General features: G+C 37.2%; 1 protein-coding gene across 20 annotated transcripts in view; it reads right to left on the bottom strand.

Annotated features, from left to right (window-relative positions):
* TMC1 (transmembrane channel like 1) overlaps positions 1–17,666 on the bottom strand; it is a 431,339-nt gene that overhangs the window by 217,081 nt on the left and 196,592 nt on the right. The window lies entirely within an intron of this gene.

The raw sequence follows: 17,666 nt of genomic DNA, 5'->3' as shown, positions 1-17,666 counted from the left end.
GGTAGTTCTATTTTTAGTTTTTTAAGGAACCTCCATACTGTTCAACATAGTGGCTGTATCAATTTACATTCCCACCAACAGTGCAAGAGGGTTCCCTTTTCTCCACACCCTCTCCAGCATTTATTGTTTGTAGATTTTTGGATGATGGTCATTCTGACTGGTGCGAGGTGTTACCTCATTGTAGTTTTGATTTGCATTTCTCTAATGATTAGTGATGTTGAGCATCCTTTCATGTGTTTGTTGGCAATCTGTATATCTTCTTGGGAGAAATGTCTATTTAGGTCTTCTGCCCATTTTTGGATTGGGTTGTTTGTTTTTGTGAGATGGAGCTGCATGAGCTGCTTGTAAATTTTGGAGATTAATCCTTTGTCAGTTGCTTTGTTGGCAAATATTTTCTCCCATTCTGAGGGTTGTCTTTTCGTCTTGTTTAGGGTTTCCTTTGCTGTGCAAAAGCTTTTAAGTTTCATTAGGTCCCATTTGTTTATTTTTGTTTTTATTTCCATTTCTCTAGGAGGTGGGTCAAAAGGATCTTGCTGTGATTTATGTCATAGAATGTTCTGCCTATGTTTTCCTCTAAGAGTTTTATAGTGTCTGGTCTTACATTTAGGTCTTTAATCCATTTTGAGTTTATTTTTGTGTATGGTGTTAGGGAGCGTTCTACTTTCAATCTTTTACATGCAGCTGTCCAGTTTTCCCAGCACCACTTATTGAAGAGGTTGTCTTTTCTCCATTGTATACGCTTGTCTCCTTTATCAAAAATAAGGTGACCATATATGCGTGGGTTTATCACTGGGCTTTCTATCCTGTTCCATTGATCTATATTTCTGTTTTTGTGCCAGTACCATACTGTCTTGATTACTGTAGCTTTGTAGTATAGTCTGAAGTCAGGGAGCCTGATTCCTCCAGCTCTGTTTTTCTTTCTCAAGATTGCTTTGGCTATTCGGGTTCTCTTGTGTTTCCATACAATTTGTGAAATTTTTTGTTCTAGTTCTGTGAAAAATGCCATTGGTAGTTTGATAGGGATTGCATTGAATCTGTAGATTGCTTTGGGTAGTATAGTCATTTTCAAAATGTTGATTCTTCCAATCCAAGAACATGGCATACCTCTCCAACTGTTTGTATTGTCTTTAATTTCTTTCAACAGTGTCTTATAGTTTTCTGCATACAGGTCTTTTGTCTTCTTAGGTAAGTTTATTCCTAGGTATTTTATTCTTTTTGTTGCAATGGTAATGGGAGTGTTTCCTTAATTTCTCTTTCAGATGTTTCATCATTAGTGCATAGGAATACAAGAGATTTCTGTGCATTAATTTTGCATCCTGCTACTTTACCAAATTCATTGATTAGCCGTAATAGTCTTCTGGTAGCATCTTTAGAATTCTCTATGTGTAGTATCATGTCATCTGCAAACAGTGACAGCTTTACTTCTTTTCCAATTTGGGTTCCTTTTATTTCTTTGTCTTCTCTGATTGCTGTGGCTAACACTTCCAAAACTATGTTGAATAATTGTGGTGAGAGTGGGTAACCTTGTCTTGTTCCTGATCTTAGAGGAAATGGTTTCAGTTTTTCACCATTGAGAATGATGTTGGCTGTGCGTTTGTCATATACGGCGTTTATTATGTAGAGGTAAGTTCCCTCTATGCCTACGTTCTGGAGGGTTTTTATCATAAATAGGTGTTGAATTTTGTCGAAAGCTTTTTCTGCATCTACTGAGAAGATCATATGGTTTTTCTCCTTCAATATGTTAATTTGGTGTTATCACATTGATTGATTTGAGTACATTGAAGAATGCTTGCATTCCTGGGATAAACCCCACTTGATCATGGTGCATGATCCTTTTAATGTGCTGTTGGATTCCGTTTGCTAGTATTCTGTTGAGAATTTTTCCATTTATGTTCATCAGTGATATTGGCCTGTAGTTTTCTTTCTTTCTGACACCTTTGTCTGGTTTTGGTATCAGGGTGATGGGGGCCTCGTAGAATGAGTTTGGGAGTGTTCCTCCCTCTGCTATATTTTGGAAGAGTTTGAGAAGGATAGGTGTTAGCTATTCTCTAAATGTTTGATAGAATTTGCCTGTGAAGCCATCTGGTCCTGGGCTTTTGTTTGTTGGAAGATTTTTAATCACAGTTTCAATTTCAGTGCTTGTGATTGGTCTGTTTATATTTTCTACTTCTTCCTGGTTCAGTCTTGGAAGGTTGTGCTTTTCCAAGAATTTGTCCTTTTCTTTCAGGTTGTCCATTTTATTGGCATATAGTTGCTTGTAGTAGTCTCTCATGATCCATTGTATTTCTGCAGTGTCAGTTGTTACTTCTGCTTTTTCATTTCTAATTCTGTTGATTTGAGTCTTCTCCCTTTTTTTCTTGATGAGTCTGGCTAATGGTTTATCAATTTTGTTTATCTTCTCAAAGAACCAGCTTTTAGTTTTATTAATCTTTGCCATTGTTTCCTTCATTTCTTTTTCATTTATTTCTGATCTGATCTTTATGATTTCTTTCCTTCTGCTAACTTTGGGGTTTTTTCATCCTTCTTTCTCTAATTGCTTTAGGTGTAAGGTGAGGTTGTTTATTTGAGATGTTTCTTGTTTCTTGAGGTAGGATTGTATTGCTATAAACTTCCCTCTTAGAACCGCTTTTGCTGCATCCCATAGGTTTTTGGTCATCATGTTTTCATTGTCATTTGTTTCTAGGTATTTTTTGATTTCCTCTTCGATTTCTTCAGTGATCTCTTGGTTACTTAGTAGTGTATTAGCCTCCATGTGTTTGTATATTTTACAGATTTTTTTCCTGTAATTGATATCTAGTCTCATAGGATTGCAGTCGGAAAAGATCCTTGATACAATTTCAATTTTCTTAAATTTACCAAGGCTTGATTTGTGACCCAAGATATGATCTATCTTGAAGAATGTTCCATGAGCACTTGAGAAGAAAGTACAATCTTTTGTTTTTGGGTGGAATGTCCTAAAAATATCAATTAAGTCCATCTTGTTTAATGTATCATTTAAAGCTTGTGTTTCCTTATTTATTTTCATTTTGGATGATCTGTCCATTGGTGAAAGTGGGGTGTTAAAGTCCCCTACTATGATTGTGTTACTGTCGATTTCCCCTTTTATGGCTGTTAGCATTTGCCTTATGTATTGAGGTGCTCCTATGTTGGGTGCATAAATATTTACAATTGTTATATCTTCTTCTTGGATTGATCCCTTGATCATTATGTAGTGTCCTTCTTTGCCTCTTGTGAATAGTCTTTATTTTAAAGTCTATCTTGTCTGATGTGAGAATTGCTACTCCAGCTTTCTTTTGATTTCCATTTGCACGGAATATCTTTTTCCATCCCCTCACTTTCAGTCTGTATGTGTTCCTAGGTCTGAAATGGGTCTCTTGTAGACAGCATATATACGGGTCTTGTTTTTGTATCCATTCAGTCAGTCTATGTCTTCTGGTTGGAGCATTTAATCCATTTACATTTAAGGTAATTATCGATACATATGTTCCTATTACCATTTTCTTAATTGTTTTGGGTTTGTTATTGTAGGTCTTTTCCTTCTCTTGTGTTTCCTGCCTAGAGAAGTTCCTTTAGCATTTGTTGTAAAGCTGGTTTGGTGGTGCTGAATTCTCTTAACTTTTGCTTGTTTGTATAGGTTTTAATTTCTCTGTCAAATCTGAATAAGATCCTTGCTGGGTAGAGTAATCTTGGTTGTTGGTTTTTCCCTTTCATCACTTTAAATATGTCCTGCCACTCCCTTCTGGCTTATAGAGTTTCTGCTGAAAGATCAGCTGTTAACCTTATGGAGATTCCCTTGTGTGTTATTTGTTGTTTTTCCCTTGCTGCTTTTAATATTTTTTCCTTGTATTTAATTTTTGACCGTTTGATTAGTATGTGTCTTGGCGTGTTTCTCCTTGGATTTATCCTGTATAGGACTCTCTGCGCTTCCTGGACTTCATTGACTATTTCCTTTCTCATATTAGGGAAGTTTTCACCTATAATCTCTTCAAATATTTTCTCAGTCCCTTTCTTTTTCTCTTCTTCTTCTGGGACCCCTATAATTTGAATGTTGGTGTGTTTAATGTTGTCCCAGAGGTCTCTGAGACTGTCTTCAATTCTTTTCATTTTTTTTTTTTTTGTAATTACGAACACTTTTTTAATGACAACAGATGGTAAATTTATACAAGTTACACGTTAGAGTATAATGAATACAAAATCCATCCAGATAACAGTTAGAAAAACATCACTCACAAAAGTAAATCTGATTCAAGTGGGTAAAGAACTCAAGCCCCCCATTTTGATAATTACACGCAGCTTTCAAGGTAGCGCATCTAAAATCTGCCCCTTGTCAGGGCACTATTCAAGGCTACAGCATATTCAGTGACTCTAGTGACTTCAAAGATTCTAACACTTTTAGCATCAAGGTCAAGAGAAATCTTGTAACAGGTTCACTATGCAAAAAAAACAAGAAAATGTGAACGTTTTCTGCAAACTGTAAGGTGCTGTGCAGATGTTAGCTATTGCTATTATTACTGTTCAGTGAGATTTCACTGAACTTGAGAAAAAGGAAGACTAGTCTGTAACTGACAAATATGACCTATAGAACATCTTCAAAGGAACACAGATATTACTTTCAAGCACACGTAGCAACAAAACAGGCAAGGAAAGTGTGGCCAGGAGTGATAGTAAGTTGAGGAATTCCAGAGTACTTTAATGAATATATAAAGGCTTAATCTGTTCACAGGTTACATGTAATATTTATCGTTAGGTTCCCAAAGTCCCTGAAAATAATTTATTTTCTCAGGTGACCCTTCCCCCTACAAAAAGGAAAAAGAAATCTTGTCAAGTTGTGAGTGTGCTGCTTCAGGCCAGCTCTTGCAAACACTAGCAGAGGCTGCGTGAATCAACTTGTACCATAGGCAAACCATTTATAAAATGGCCTACCAACAATCTACAACTTCACTTGAGCATAAATAAAACAATAAACATGAACTTGTCTGGAGACAAGAAATATACACTAGATACATTTAAAACAGGATATAAATTCTTTGTCTCATGTACCTCCAGCTTTCATCTTTCCTTGGGTACACCCTATCTGTTTAACTGTTTTTACTGGTCTCCTTGGGTACTCTAGCTGTATATATAAAATATATATGAAAACAGAAAATAAACACCAAACAAGTTAAGCAGTTGCTTTTTGGGCAAAGCTGATGAGATCTTTATGATGAAAATAATCTTATAGTATATTTCTGTTAGATTCCCATGAAATGCAGGTTGGTTTTTTTTTTTTTTTCTTTTTTATGGAGGGTTTAAATTTCTTCAGCAATTCAAAACTGAATTCTGCTGTCACATGTAAAATGGTATCCACTTGAAGAGCTAATGACATCAGGTGCATTCTACAGCAGACTTTTCATTTTTTAGTACAATGAGAATAAAGATTATATTCTGGGGGGCAAAATGGGAGGTGAGGTGAAGAAGGTCATGTGTTAAATCAGTAGCCCGTACTGACACTTCAAGTTACACTCCCTAATTGAGGTTATTCTTACAATCAGTTTTCAAACAATAGTGAACATATTCCTACCTTATAACATTTATATAAGGGCTCAATTGTAGCTTTCCTTTCTATACATCCTGAAGTATATACATTGTACAAGAGGAAATCACTGAGACATCTTGAAAAATAAATCTATTTGTCAAATACCATGTTATTTCAACAGCAGCAAACTACTCAGTTAACAGTTAAAACCCTAAGAAAATATTAACTGGTGTGAAAACAAGTGTATATTGTAATAACCCCAAACATCAACCTTGGCATCCGATTCTAACTTTCAAATGCTGGGTACCTTTTCCAAGAGGAAATTACATCTGCTTTTGCATGAATCCCCGATTTAAATACTTGCAGAAACACACCCATGTTATCTACTCAGCAAATGTCTGAAATCAAACAAAACAATCCAACACTGGACATTAACGTTTTACAAATAGCATAAGATCCCAAAAGTACAAGAAAAACCTTGACATTATAGAAAAAGAAATTAGGTGGACAAATTCTAAGTACAAGGCATCTAAAGAGGGGACCATCTAGAAATCTACCATACAGTACACTAGACTCAATCTGGAGTATCCTACAATTTCATATTAAATTTGTACAATTTTATACCAAAACTGTAGTCTTTTTAAGAAAACATTTTACATTTAGAATAACTACTTAAGACATTTAAACTGTAGATAACATTTAACTATAAACAAGAATAAAAAATAGTCCTACAATAATCATCTTTTATTTCTTCTCAATAATTAAATAAATACAAATGCCTTCTCTGCTTTTATGCCTAACTACCTCTCTACTCCTTTAGTCTCATTCCACAACATCAAAAGTAGGGGTGAACAAACAAAATCAGTAATGGCAAACACTCACAGCAAGGGCCATTGTATTAGGGATTATCAACGACAGGAAATTTGTACAATGAGATATCTAGTTAAGAGTAACCTAGTAGAGAATGGACCCAAGGATACAGGGAGGGGGAAGGGCAAGCTGGGACAAAGCGAGACAGTGGCATGGACACACACACACTACCAAACGCAAAATAGCTAGCTAGTGGGAAGCAGCCACACAGCACAGGGAGATCAGCTCGGCGTCCTATGACCACCCAGAGGGGTGGGTCATTCTTTTTTCTTTATTCTGCTCTGTGGTAGTTATTTCCAATATTTTATCTTCCAGGTCACTTATCCGTTCTTCTGCCTCAGTTATTCTGCTATTGATTCCTTCTAGAGAATTTTTAATTTCATTTATTGTGTTGTTCATCATTGTTTGCTCTTTAGTTCTTCTAGGTCCCTGTCAAACATTTCTTGTATTTCCAAGATTTTGGGTCATCTTTACTGTCATTACTCTGAATGTTTTTTCTGGTAGACTGCCTATTTCCTCTTCATTCGTTTGGTCTGGTGGGTTTTTACCTTGCTCCTTCATCTGCTGTGTGTTTCTCTGTCTTCTCATTTTGCTTAACTTACTGTGTTTGGGGCCTCCTTTTCACAGGTTGCAGGTTTGTAGTTCCCGTTGGTTTTGGTGTCTGCCCCCCAGTAGCTAAGGTTGGTTCAGTGGGTTGTGTAGGCTTCCTGGTAGAGGGGACTGGTGCCTGTGTTCTAGTGGATGAGACTGGATCTTGTCTTTCTGGTGAGCAGGACTGCATCCGGTGGTGTGTTTTGGGGTGTCTGTGACCTTATTATGATTTTAGGCAGCCTGTCTGCTAATGGGTGGGGTTGTGTTCCTGTCTTGCTAGTTGTTTGGCATAGGGTGTCCAGCACTGTAGCTTGCTGGTCGTCGAGTGGAGCTTGGTCTTAGTGTTGAGATGGAGATCTCTGGGAGACCTTTCACCATTTGATATTATGTGAGCCGGGAGGTCTCTGGTGGACCAATGTCCTGAACTCGGCTCTCCCACCTCAGAGGCACAGGCCTGACACTCGGCCAGAACACCAAGACCCTGTCAGCCACACAGCTCTTCTTTAGGGCTTAGTATAGTTTTGTTTGCCTGTAGTGGGCTGTGTGCAGAAGCCTCGCACCTAACACATGGGATTAGTGTTCCCAGCGAAGAACCGCTGCAAGCAACATGACAATTTGGTGCGCAGCCCTGTGCAGAAGCGCTGCCCAGGAAACCTCAATTCCTACCTTTGTTTTTAATCTCACTAGAGATGCGCACTCAAATAACCATGATTTAAAATCACTTGAGGGGCTTCCCTGGTGGCGCAGTGGTTGAGAATCTGCCTGCCAATGCAGGGGACACAGGTTCGAGCCCTGGTCTGGGAAGATCCCACATGCCACGGAGCAACTAGGCCCGTGAGCCACAACTACTGAGCCTGCACATCTGGAGCCTGTGCTCCACAACAAGAGAGGCCGCGACAGTGAGAGGCACGCGCACCGCGATGAAGAGTGGCCCCCGCTCGCCGCAACTAGAGAAAGCCCTCGCACAGAAACGAAGACCCAACACAGCCAAAAATAAATAAATAAATAAATTTTTTTAAAAAATCACTTGAAATCATTTACTTGTGTAGTTTTGCCACCAACTCGATTCACCGTTAATATGTTTATTTTTACTTTCTTTTAAGAAATTGTTCCTTTTTATTTTGCCTTTTTTCTAATTATAGAAAATATTAACTTGGTTCCAAAGTCATATCTACTAGCAAGCTATACCCAGAGGAGTCTCACTTGTTCTATCCCCATCCTTTTCATCATTTTCATCTCCATTCAGATATATGTATAACGTGAGAGAGAGAGAGATTTTAAGGAATTGGCTCACAAAATTGTGGAGAGTGACAAGTCTAAACTTTGCAGGGAAAGTCACCAAGCTGGAAATTCAGGTTAAGAGTTGATTTTGCAGCCTTGAGGTCAAATTCCTTCTTCTTTGGGAACTCTCAGTCTTTGCTTTTAAGGCCTTCAACTGATGGAATGAGGTCCACCCACATTAGAAGGGTAATCTACCTTACTCAAAGTCTATTGACTTAAATGTTACTCACACATAAAAAATACCTCCACAGCAACATTTAGACCAGTTTGACCAAACAACTGGGTACCACAGCCTAGCCAAGATGACACAAAATTAACCATCACCTTACACATATATATTTATATTCATATGTATATGTACAAACACATACCCATACTCACATACTCTTCTTGGATAAATGGTAGTTTACGAGTCATGTTTCCTCTATCTTGCTTTTTCACTTAACAGTTTATCCTCAAGATTACCCCTGGCTGTGTATAGAAATAGTCCTCATGCCCTCTCTCAGCTGCATAATATTTCATTATATGGATATTACATCACGAGTTCACAGTCTCTATTGGTGGTCATTTGAGTTGTTTCCACTCTTGCTCTTACAAGTCATGCTGCAGTGGATAGCCTTTTCATGTGCTGTCATTTTGTAAAATGCATGTAAATGCCTGTGTGATGAATGAAATTATTTTGGAAGCTTTGAAATTCACGGTGGTCTTTTAACATTTGGTATTGTCTCAGTTAACATATTTGAATCATGCAGCCGCTATCATGTGAGGGTCTAAGAAAATCTCTAACACTTAAAAAGAGTCCTCATACTGGACTATTAAGCATTTTCATGCCTAGAAGAAAATGTATGAATAGTTCTTGAAAAAAATTCTCTATCTCTCTAATTTTTTTATTTAACTTTGCTTAATTTAAATGTGTAATACAAAATGAGATATAAACTACTTATAATGATAGTTCTTATATAATAACAAGACTTCACAAACTCAAACCAAACAGACTTACAACATTAATACACTATATTCAGCAAGTATCCTTTGGGAATGCAGGGTGGTATCCAGGAACCAATCCTCCAAAGATAACAAGGGATGACTTTATATAAACCCTGGACATTATATATGCATATATATATATATACATACACATACATATTTTCATTTTAACTTTCCCCAACGTTTCACATCTAGTATGCAATAAAGCTGAGATTCAAACCCAGATCTCTCTGTTCCACTAAACAACCCAGACTAAAATAGGCCAGTGGTTTTCTATGACTTGGGGAAATTAAGATAGAAGTGGTTGTGATTCACTGAAAGAGACCTGGGATCTGAATCCAGATAATTGTAGCCCAGCTCTACTATGAAGTAGCTTTGTGAATTTGGACATGTCCCTGAACCTCTCTGGATTTCAGCTTCCTCATTTGCAATGTAAGAGGGCCAGATTAGGTCATGGCTTTACAGATCTAAAATTCTGTGAATTTCCTATACTGGCAAAACATCTCTTTTATGACAGAGTGAAGACTTAAACAATATTCTTCCTTTTTTGGCTGTGGAGTTTCTTATTACATCTAAGCATCAACCAATGGGGTCAAAGAGAGACTGGGAAATTTTTCTGCAAACTTGGAAAGCGTCTATTCCAAATATTTTAATGCTAAAGGATGACCATTTGATTGAAGGATATGGTTAAAAAATATTATACAGTATCTTGGAAATACCATGTTGGAGTAGAAAAGCCACTTTGGAAATTACTCAGTATTACCCCCTCACTTTACTGATGCAAGTTATGTGATTTCCCCAAGACCACACAGCTTACTTGTATTATAGACAGCTTTATTACCTGGGTTATTAAGATCAAACATACCATAATGCCTTCAAAATTATCTTATCATATTCACCACAAAAATACAGAAAAGGAAAGCAGTGTAAGAGAGTGGTTAAGTGTAGGCTGTGAAATTAAATTGCCTGGGTGAAAATTCCAACAGTGTTACTTTGTGATTTTGAACCAATTATGTAATCTCTTCATGCCTCAGTTCTCTTCATCTGGTAAATGAGGGTGACAATAATTGCACATATCTCTAGTTTACCAGGAGAATTAAGATAGTAAATCCAGGAAAACTGTTTAGTATATTGTCTGGCACATAGGAAATAATCAATACTAGCGAGGATTAAGATTATATTGTGTATTTGATACATTGGCTAAATTTGGTTTCATGTTTCAATTGTATTTCTTTCCCTGGTACTCAGGGTCAGAATTATTCTAAACTGACCTTTTAAGGATTGTCAATCTTTAAGTTAGACTATGATAAAAGCATCCAATAGAAAAAAATGAACTCTAAAATTAATTTTAAAAAGAATGGATCCAGGTATAGAGCTGTTTTCCACTGTAGTACACTAGAGTCAAGTTATTTCCTTGAAAACCCTGTAAAAATGACTCAGAAGTCATATATAAGTAACATCTCATCCACTGTTCTTCTCCAAATTTTTGTCCTCCATTAAGCAGTCAATGATCTGATATTTGCCAGTGTATGGACATTGCTAAAACATCACCATATTTAAATGACAGTGATTAAATCCATTTAACACACTGTGTATGAATTTCAAAAGGTCTATATGACTGTTTATCTCATCTTTATGGACCTTTAAACTTAATAGCTTTGGTTGCAATAAAGAAGTAATTTCCAAAAGTTAAGCATCTCTTCAAAGCTACTGCCAGACTGTTTAGTTGATCAAAATTATGATGTCATCCAGACACAGATCTCTGTGTGTCCTTGCTCTTCAACTTGTCCACTAATTAATGATATAGTGGTGGGGTGTGTGGGGAGTGAGATATGGTCCCCTGTCTGTTAATGAAGACATTAGTCAAAAGAAATATCAGTTCAGTTCAGGGAATAAAAATGTCGCCGTTTTGCTCTGGTTCAATAGTTTTAGGATGATATATAGGTTCATTTAAAACTCATAGTACAATAACCCATGTTGGATTTATCAATTCCTCTCCTTCCCCATCTGAAATGTTAAGGTAGCCAGTCTTAAACACAGAGCCCCAGAAGATTATAATCAAAAGAACTACCTCACTGCACATTCCCCAAGCATACCCCTCCTACAGTTGTGCTAATCAAAAATGTCTACAGACATTGCCAAACATCCCCTAAGGGGTAAAATCTTCCCAGATTGAGAATCAGTCTCATGCATCCAACAGAAGACTGCTTGTCCTAGATCAGGGATTAGTAAATTACAGCCCATAGGCCAAAAATAAAACCCACTGCCTATCTTTGTAAATAAAGTTTTATTGAAACACATGTATATTCATTCACTTACTTATTGTCTATGCTGCTTTCTCACTAAAAGAGCAGAATCGAGGAATGGTGACAGGTATTGTATAACCCATAAAACCAAAAATATTTACTATCTGGCTCTTTAGGGAAAAAATTTGCCAACTCCTGTACTAGTCTACTGGTTTCAAACATTTTTTTAGTGATGACAACTTTTTATAATGAAATCTTACATAAGAATTGTGTCAGACAGGGTCCAGATGGAACTTTCAACTTGGGTAATTTGAGAAAGTAAAGCATATGCAGAATAATTTATATAGGCAATTTCAAACGTGTGTCAGAGTATAGAGAAATCACGAAGGGCTAAGAAAGCTGGGCATTATTTCCGTCTCTAGGCCTGAAGGGGAGAGGACCAAAACGACCTTATAGGAAGGGAGCCAGAAGAATGAATACCTCCCTCACATTCTCCCTTTCTCCAGTCTCAGACCAGTGTTCCCCAATGGCTAAATCCAAACAGAAGCTGGAGAGCAAGATAACCCACTGATATGGTCCTTATTCATCAGCCTACCAGGTCACAGAGCAGAATGTAGAGGGTGGAAAGTAGATCTGGGGGGCAAACAGAAAAGAAACCCAGCATAGAGCCCTAATAACCGAAACTGATCAAAGCAAAGTTTCTGTCATGTTTAGTGGGGGAAGGTATTGAGATCAGCACAGGTTGGCCTTATCTCGAACCCACTGGTCCAAGTTGAAATAGAGAACACAGTTTGAAAAGTCTCCTAAATCCCCTTCTGGCCTTCTGACTTCATTTGTCTCCTTTCTGTAGCAAAATCCCATAGTCAGATATTTCAATGCTGTCTTTTCTAACAAACTTCAATCCTTAAACCCATTTCCGCCATTCAAACCTTAAATCCCAAGTACCCGACATGCCCCCATCCCTCTCCTGCCTGCTACCTTCTCTGTTCATGTCCTCAAGCTACTAAACATTGGTAGAAAAAATTTAAATACCCTGATTACTGAATCTCTACAATGTCATAATATCAGATAACAGGGGCCTAACTGCTTGCTCAGCTTCCCATGACTTTCAGCCCTTAACAAAAACTGCCTGAATATCCTAATCACCAAATCTGATAGCCTTTTCCTAAAACTTCATCAACCTTAACTTCTTCGCATCAAAAGATCTTGCCATTATTCCTTCCATCTTGGTTTACTTCTTCTGGCTTCCAAAGCACCATATATTCTTTTTTTTTTTTTTTTAATTGAAGTATACTGATTTACAATGTTGTGTTAGTTTCAGGTGTACAGCAAAGTGATTCAGTTATACATATATGTATATCTATTCTTTTTCATATTATTTTCCCATATAGGTTATTACAAAATATTGAGTATAGTTCCCTGTGCTATACAGTAGGTCCTTGTTGGTTATCTATTTTATATATAGTAGTGCATATATGTTAATCCCAAACTCCTAATTTATCTCTCCCCCACACTCTTTCCCCTTTGGTAACCATAAGTTTGTTTTCTATGTCTGTGAGTCTATTTCTATTTTGTAAATAAGTTCATTTGTATCATTCTTTTAGATTCCACATATAAGCAATATCATATGATATTTATCTTTCTCTGTCTGGCTTACTTCACTTAGTATGATAATCTCTAGGTCCATCCATGTTGCTGCATTATTTCATTATTTTTTATGGCTGAGTAATATTCCATTGTATATATGTACACATCTTTATCCATTCATCACTCGATGGACATTTAGGTTGCATCCATGTCTTGGCTATTGTAAATTGTGCTGCAATGAACACTGGGGTGCACGTATCTTTTCAAATTAAAGTTTTCTCTGGATATATGCCCAGGATTGGGATCCCTGGATCATATGGTAACTCTATTTTTATTTTTTTAAGGAGCCTCCATACTGTTCTCCATAGTGTCTGTACCAATTTACATTTCCACCAATAGTGTAGGAGGGTTCTTTTCTCTCCACACCCTCTCCAGCATTTATTTTTGATGATGGCCATTTTGACCAGTGTGAGGTGATACCTCATTGTAGTTTTGATTTGCATTCCTCTAATAATTAGCAATGCTGGCCATCTGTATGTCTTCTTTGGAGAAATGTCTACTTAGATCTTCTGCCCATTTTTTGTCTGGGTTGTTTGTTTTTTTTGATATTGAGCTGCATGAGCTGTTTGTATATCCCTTGTCAGTTGCATCACTGCAAACATTTTCTCCCATTCTGTAGGTTGTCTTTTTGTTTTGTTTATGGTTTCCTTTGCTATGCAAAAGCTTTTAAGCTTAAACGACCATATACCATGATCAAGTGGGATGTATCCCAGGGGTGCAAGGTTTCTCAGTATCTGCAAATCAGTGTGATACACCACATTAACAAATTGAAGAATAAAAACTGTATGATCACCTCAACAGATGCAGAAAGCTTTTGACAAAATTCAACATCCATTTATGATAAAAAGTCTCCAGAAAGTTGGCATAGAGGGAACATACCTCAACATAATAAGCGCCATATATGACAAACCCACAGCTAACATCATACTCAACAGTGAAAAGCTGAAAGCATTTCCTCTAAGATCAGGAACAAGACAAGGATGCCCACTCTCACCACTTTTATTCAACATAGTTTTGGAAGTCCTAGCCACAGCAACCAGAGAAGAAAAAGAAATAAAAGGAATTCAAATTGGAAAAGAAAAAGTAAAACTGTCACTGTTTGCAGACAACAGGATACTATACATAGATAATCCTAAAGATGCCAACAGAAAACTACTAGAGCTCATCAATGAATATGGTAAAGTTGCAATATACAAAATTAATGCACAGAAATCTCTTGCATTTCTGTACACTAACAACAAAAGATCAGAAAGAGAAATTAAGGAAGCAATCCCATTTACCATTGCATCAAAAAGAATAAAATACCTAGGAATAAACCTACCTAAGGAGGCAAAAGACCTGTACTCTGAAAACTATAAGACGCTGGTGAAAGAAACTGAAGATGACTCTAATGGAAAAATACATCATGTTCTTGGATTGGAAGAATCAATATTGCTAAAATGACTGTACTACCCAAGGCAATCTACAGATTCAATGCAATCCCTATCAAATTACCAATGGCATTTTTCACAGAACTAAAACAAAAAATTTTTAAAGTTGTATGGAAACACAAAAGACCCTGAATAGCCAAAGCAACCTGGAGAAAGAAAAACGGAGCTGGAGGAATCAGGCTCCCTGACTTCAGAGTATACTACAAAGCTACAGTAATTAAAACAGCATGGTACTGGCACACACAAAAAATATAGATCAATGGAACAGGATAGAAATCCCAGAAATAAACCCATGTACCTATGGTCAATTAATCTATGACAAAGGAGGCAAAAATATACAATGGAGAAAAGACAGCCTCTTCAATAAGTGGTGCTGGGAAAACTGGACAGCTACATGTAAAAGAATGAAGTTAGAACATTCTCTAACACCGTATACAAAAATAAACTCAAAATGGATTAAAAACCTAAATGTAAGACCAGACACTATAAAACTCCTAGAGGAAAACATAAGCAGAACACTCTTTGACATAAATCACAGCAATATCTTTTTGCATCCATTTCCTAGAGTAATGGAAACAACAAAAATAAACAAATGAGAGATGTATCTTGGTGATATTATTTGAACCTTGAATCAAGCCAAGCCTGAAGCCTTCCTCTCATTTCACTTTTCACAATTGCACCAGATTAATCTTCCTAAATCATCATTTTGATTGCTTAAAACCTCCTTAAGTGGGGCTTCCCTGGTGGCGCAGTGGTTGAGAGTCTGCCTGCCAATGCAGGGGACACGGGTTCGAGCCCTGGTCTGGGAGGATCCCACATGCCGCGGAGCAACTGGGCCCGTGAGCCACAGCTGCTGAGCCTGCGCGTCTGGAGCCCGTGCTCCGCAACGGGAGAGGCCGCGACAGTGAGAGGCCCGCGCACCACGATGAAGAGTGGCCCCCACTCGCCGCAACTGGAGAAAGCCCTCGCACAGAAACGAAGACCCTACACAGCCAAAAATAAATAAAATAAATAAAATTTTTTTAAAAAACAAAAACAAAACAGAAAAACCTCAAGTGACCACACAATGAAATCCCAAAGCAGTGGTCTGATGTTAAAGTTATTTCATTACCTGATACCAACCCAACCCATCCATGCTTGCTCTCTATGACTCCCCTTCCCACACCTCATGCTGTAGCTCCATTGTGTGTTTGTGTGTTTATAGTCACAATGCTGTGCATTAGATCCCCAGAATTTATTCATCTTCAAACTGTAAGTTTGTACCCTTTGACCAACACCCTCAGCCCCTGGTAACCATCATTCTACTCTCTGTTTCTATGAGTTCAGCTTTTTTAGATTCTACATACAGTGATATCATACAGTATTTATCTTTCTCTGTCTGACTTATTAGATATTTGACAGAGCACATGTAAACACATATCCTATTTTCCTCTCAAAAGGAAGGTCTCTGAGATGGAAGAAATATCTCTATCCCATAACATAACTAAATAGAGGTTCTTTAAACTTTTTCAGTTCTGATGATGAATAGTAAACCAACAGAGTTAATCTATTCACTGATTTGTTTATTATCCATTCACTCAACAAGTGCTTATTTAACTCACCAAGTTCTTATGTAATGCCTAGTGTGTGTCAGGCACTGTTACAGGCTTTGAGGATATAGTAGTAAACAAAACAGATGAAAATCCCTGCTCATACAGCTGTGGAAAGAGACAGCAAAAAAGAAGAAAAATAAGTAAAATTTGTAATATTTTGCTGAATATGTGATAAATGCAGGAATAAATAAATAATAAATAAATGCAGGATAAATGTGGGGGTAAATTGCAACCCTCCACTTAGAAATGTTTCTAGCCATGATCAACTCCCCTTAGATGGTGGGTAGAAATGTGACGATATAGAGCTAGTGAATAGAGGAGGCTCTTGTAAACCATTCCATATTAAAAATATTTAGTAAATCTTGTAAACTTTCAGGAGCATGGGGGTATACTCTTGTTTCAGCTTGGCTCATTTCTAAGGTAATTTTCATGGTGAATTTCAGTATATAGCTCCTTTTTTTCAGTTATGTCCAGGATTACAATGAGAGCTTATCGGCAGAAGAATTGTATATATTTGAAATGTATTCAATTCTGACATACTGGCATTAAAATTAAAAGCATATTGGGCATCAATGTTTTCTCCTTCATAATTACAGGAAACTTTATCACCAAGTGATGATGGCCCTTTCTCCCATTATATTCCAACAAAATAACAGCCTTAAAACTGAACTTGGCATTGCTGTGGTCAGAGGAAATGTTTTATACTTAGCTTCAGAACATAGAAATTTTTCTGACCCAACATATCCATGAAAAATGATGTGTTAATGTATGTGTGTGTTTGTGAGAGAGAAAAAGAGAGAAAGAGAGCGTTTGTTGGACATTATACATACGTGGTTATGGATAGAGAGAGGAAAACAGGCAAAGAGCCAGTAAAATAAGCAATAAAAAATCCTTGGTTTGTGGTCAGGCATGAAGCTGTAGCTTGGGCCTTCAGTGGCTCCAGCAATGAGTTAATAAGCCAATAAAATATGTGTCCATTTTAGATGTTCAGAGGTCAAAGCACTTGAAACAAAGTGAGTTACATGACCAAGTTCCCCTGAGTCAGGATCATATTCTTGTTCGCCAAGATGCCTTAAATATTTAGCAGAGCCATCTGTACTACTGAAAAAATAATCTCCATAAAGCTCTCAAGACCACCTCTATATACAGCACTGTAAATGACATTGAATAAAATAAAAATGAAATGATCTATAGTGGTGGCAATCTAGTCTTCCTCCTACCACCTCCCAAAACTAAAAGCCATAAGCTAAATAGCAGATGCTCTTTATTTTTGTTGTGAGTTAACAAGTTTGGCAATTTCTCTCTAGTCAGAAATGTTCACTGGGGAGGAAGTAAGTTTCTACCTAAAAATTTGAGTATTTTTACAAAGAACACCGTTCATCTCAGAAAAAAGAAATATTAGTCACAAAACACAACAATAAAATGTTCTCAGGGTTCCAAAGTTTCTGGATGCGTGGCATACTTGGGATATAGGAATTCACCAACAGGAAAATCAATACAATTCACT

Source organism: Balaenoptera borealis (genome assembly GCF_965194805.1).
Source record: "Balaenoptera borealis genome assembly, chromosome: 8".
Lineage (NCBI taxonomy): Eukaryota > Metazoa > Chordata > Mammalia > Artiodactyla > Balaenopteridae > Balaenoptera > Balaenoptera borealis.
The sequence above is the reverse complement of the archived record's forward strand: the minus strand, read 5'-3'. Positions and strand labels throughout refer to the sequence as shown.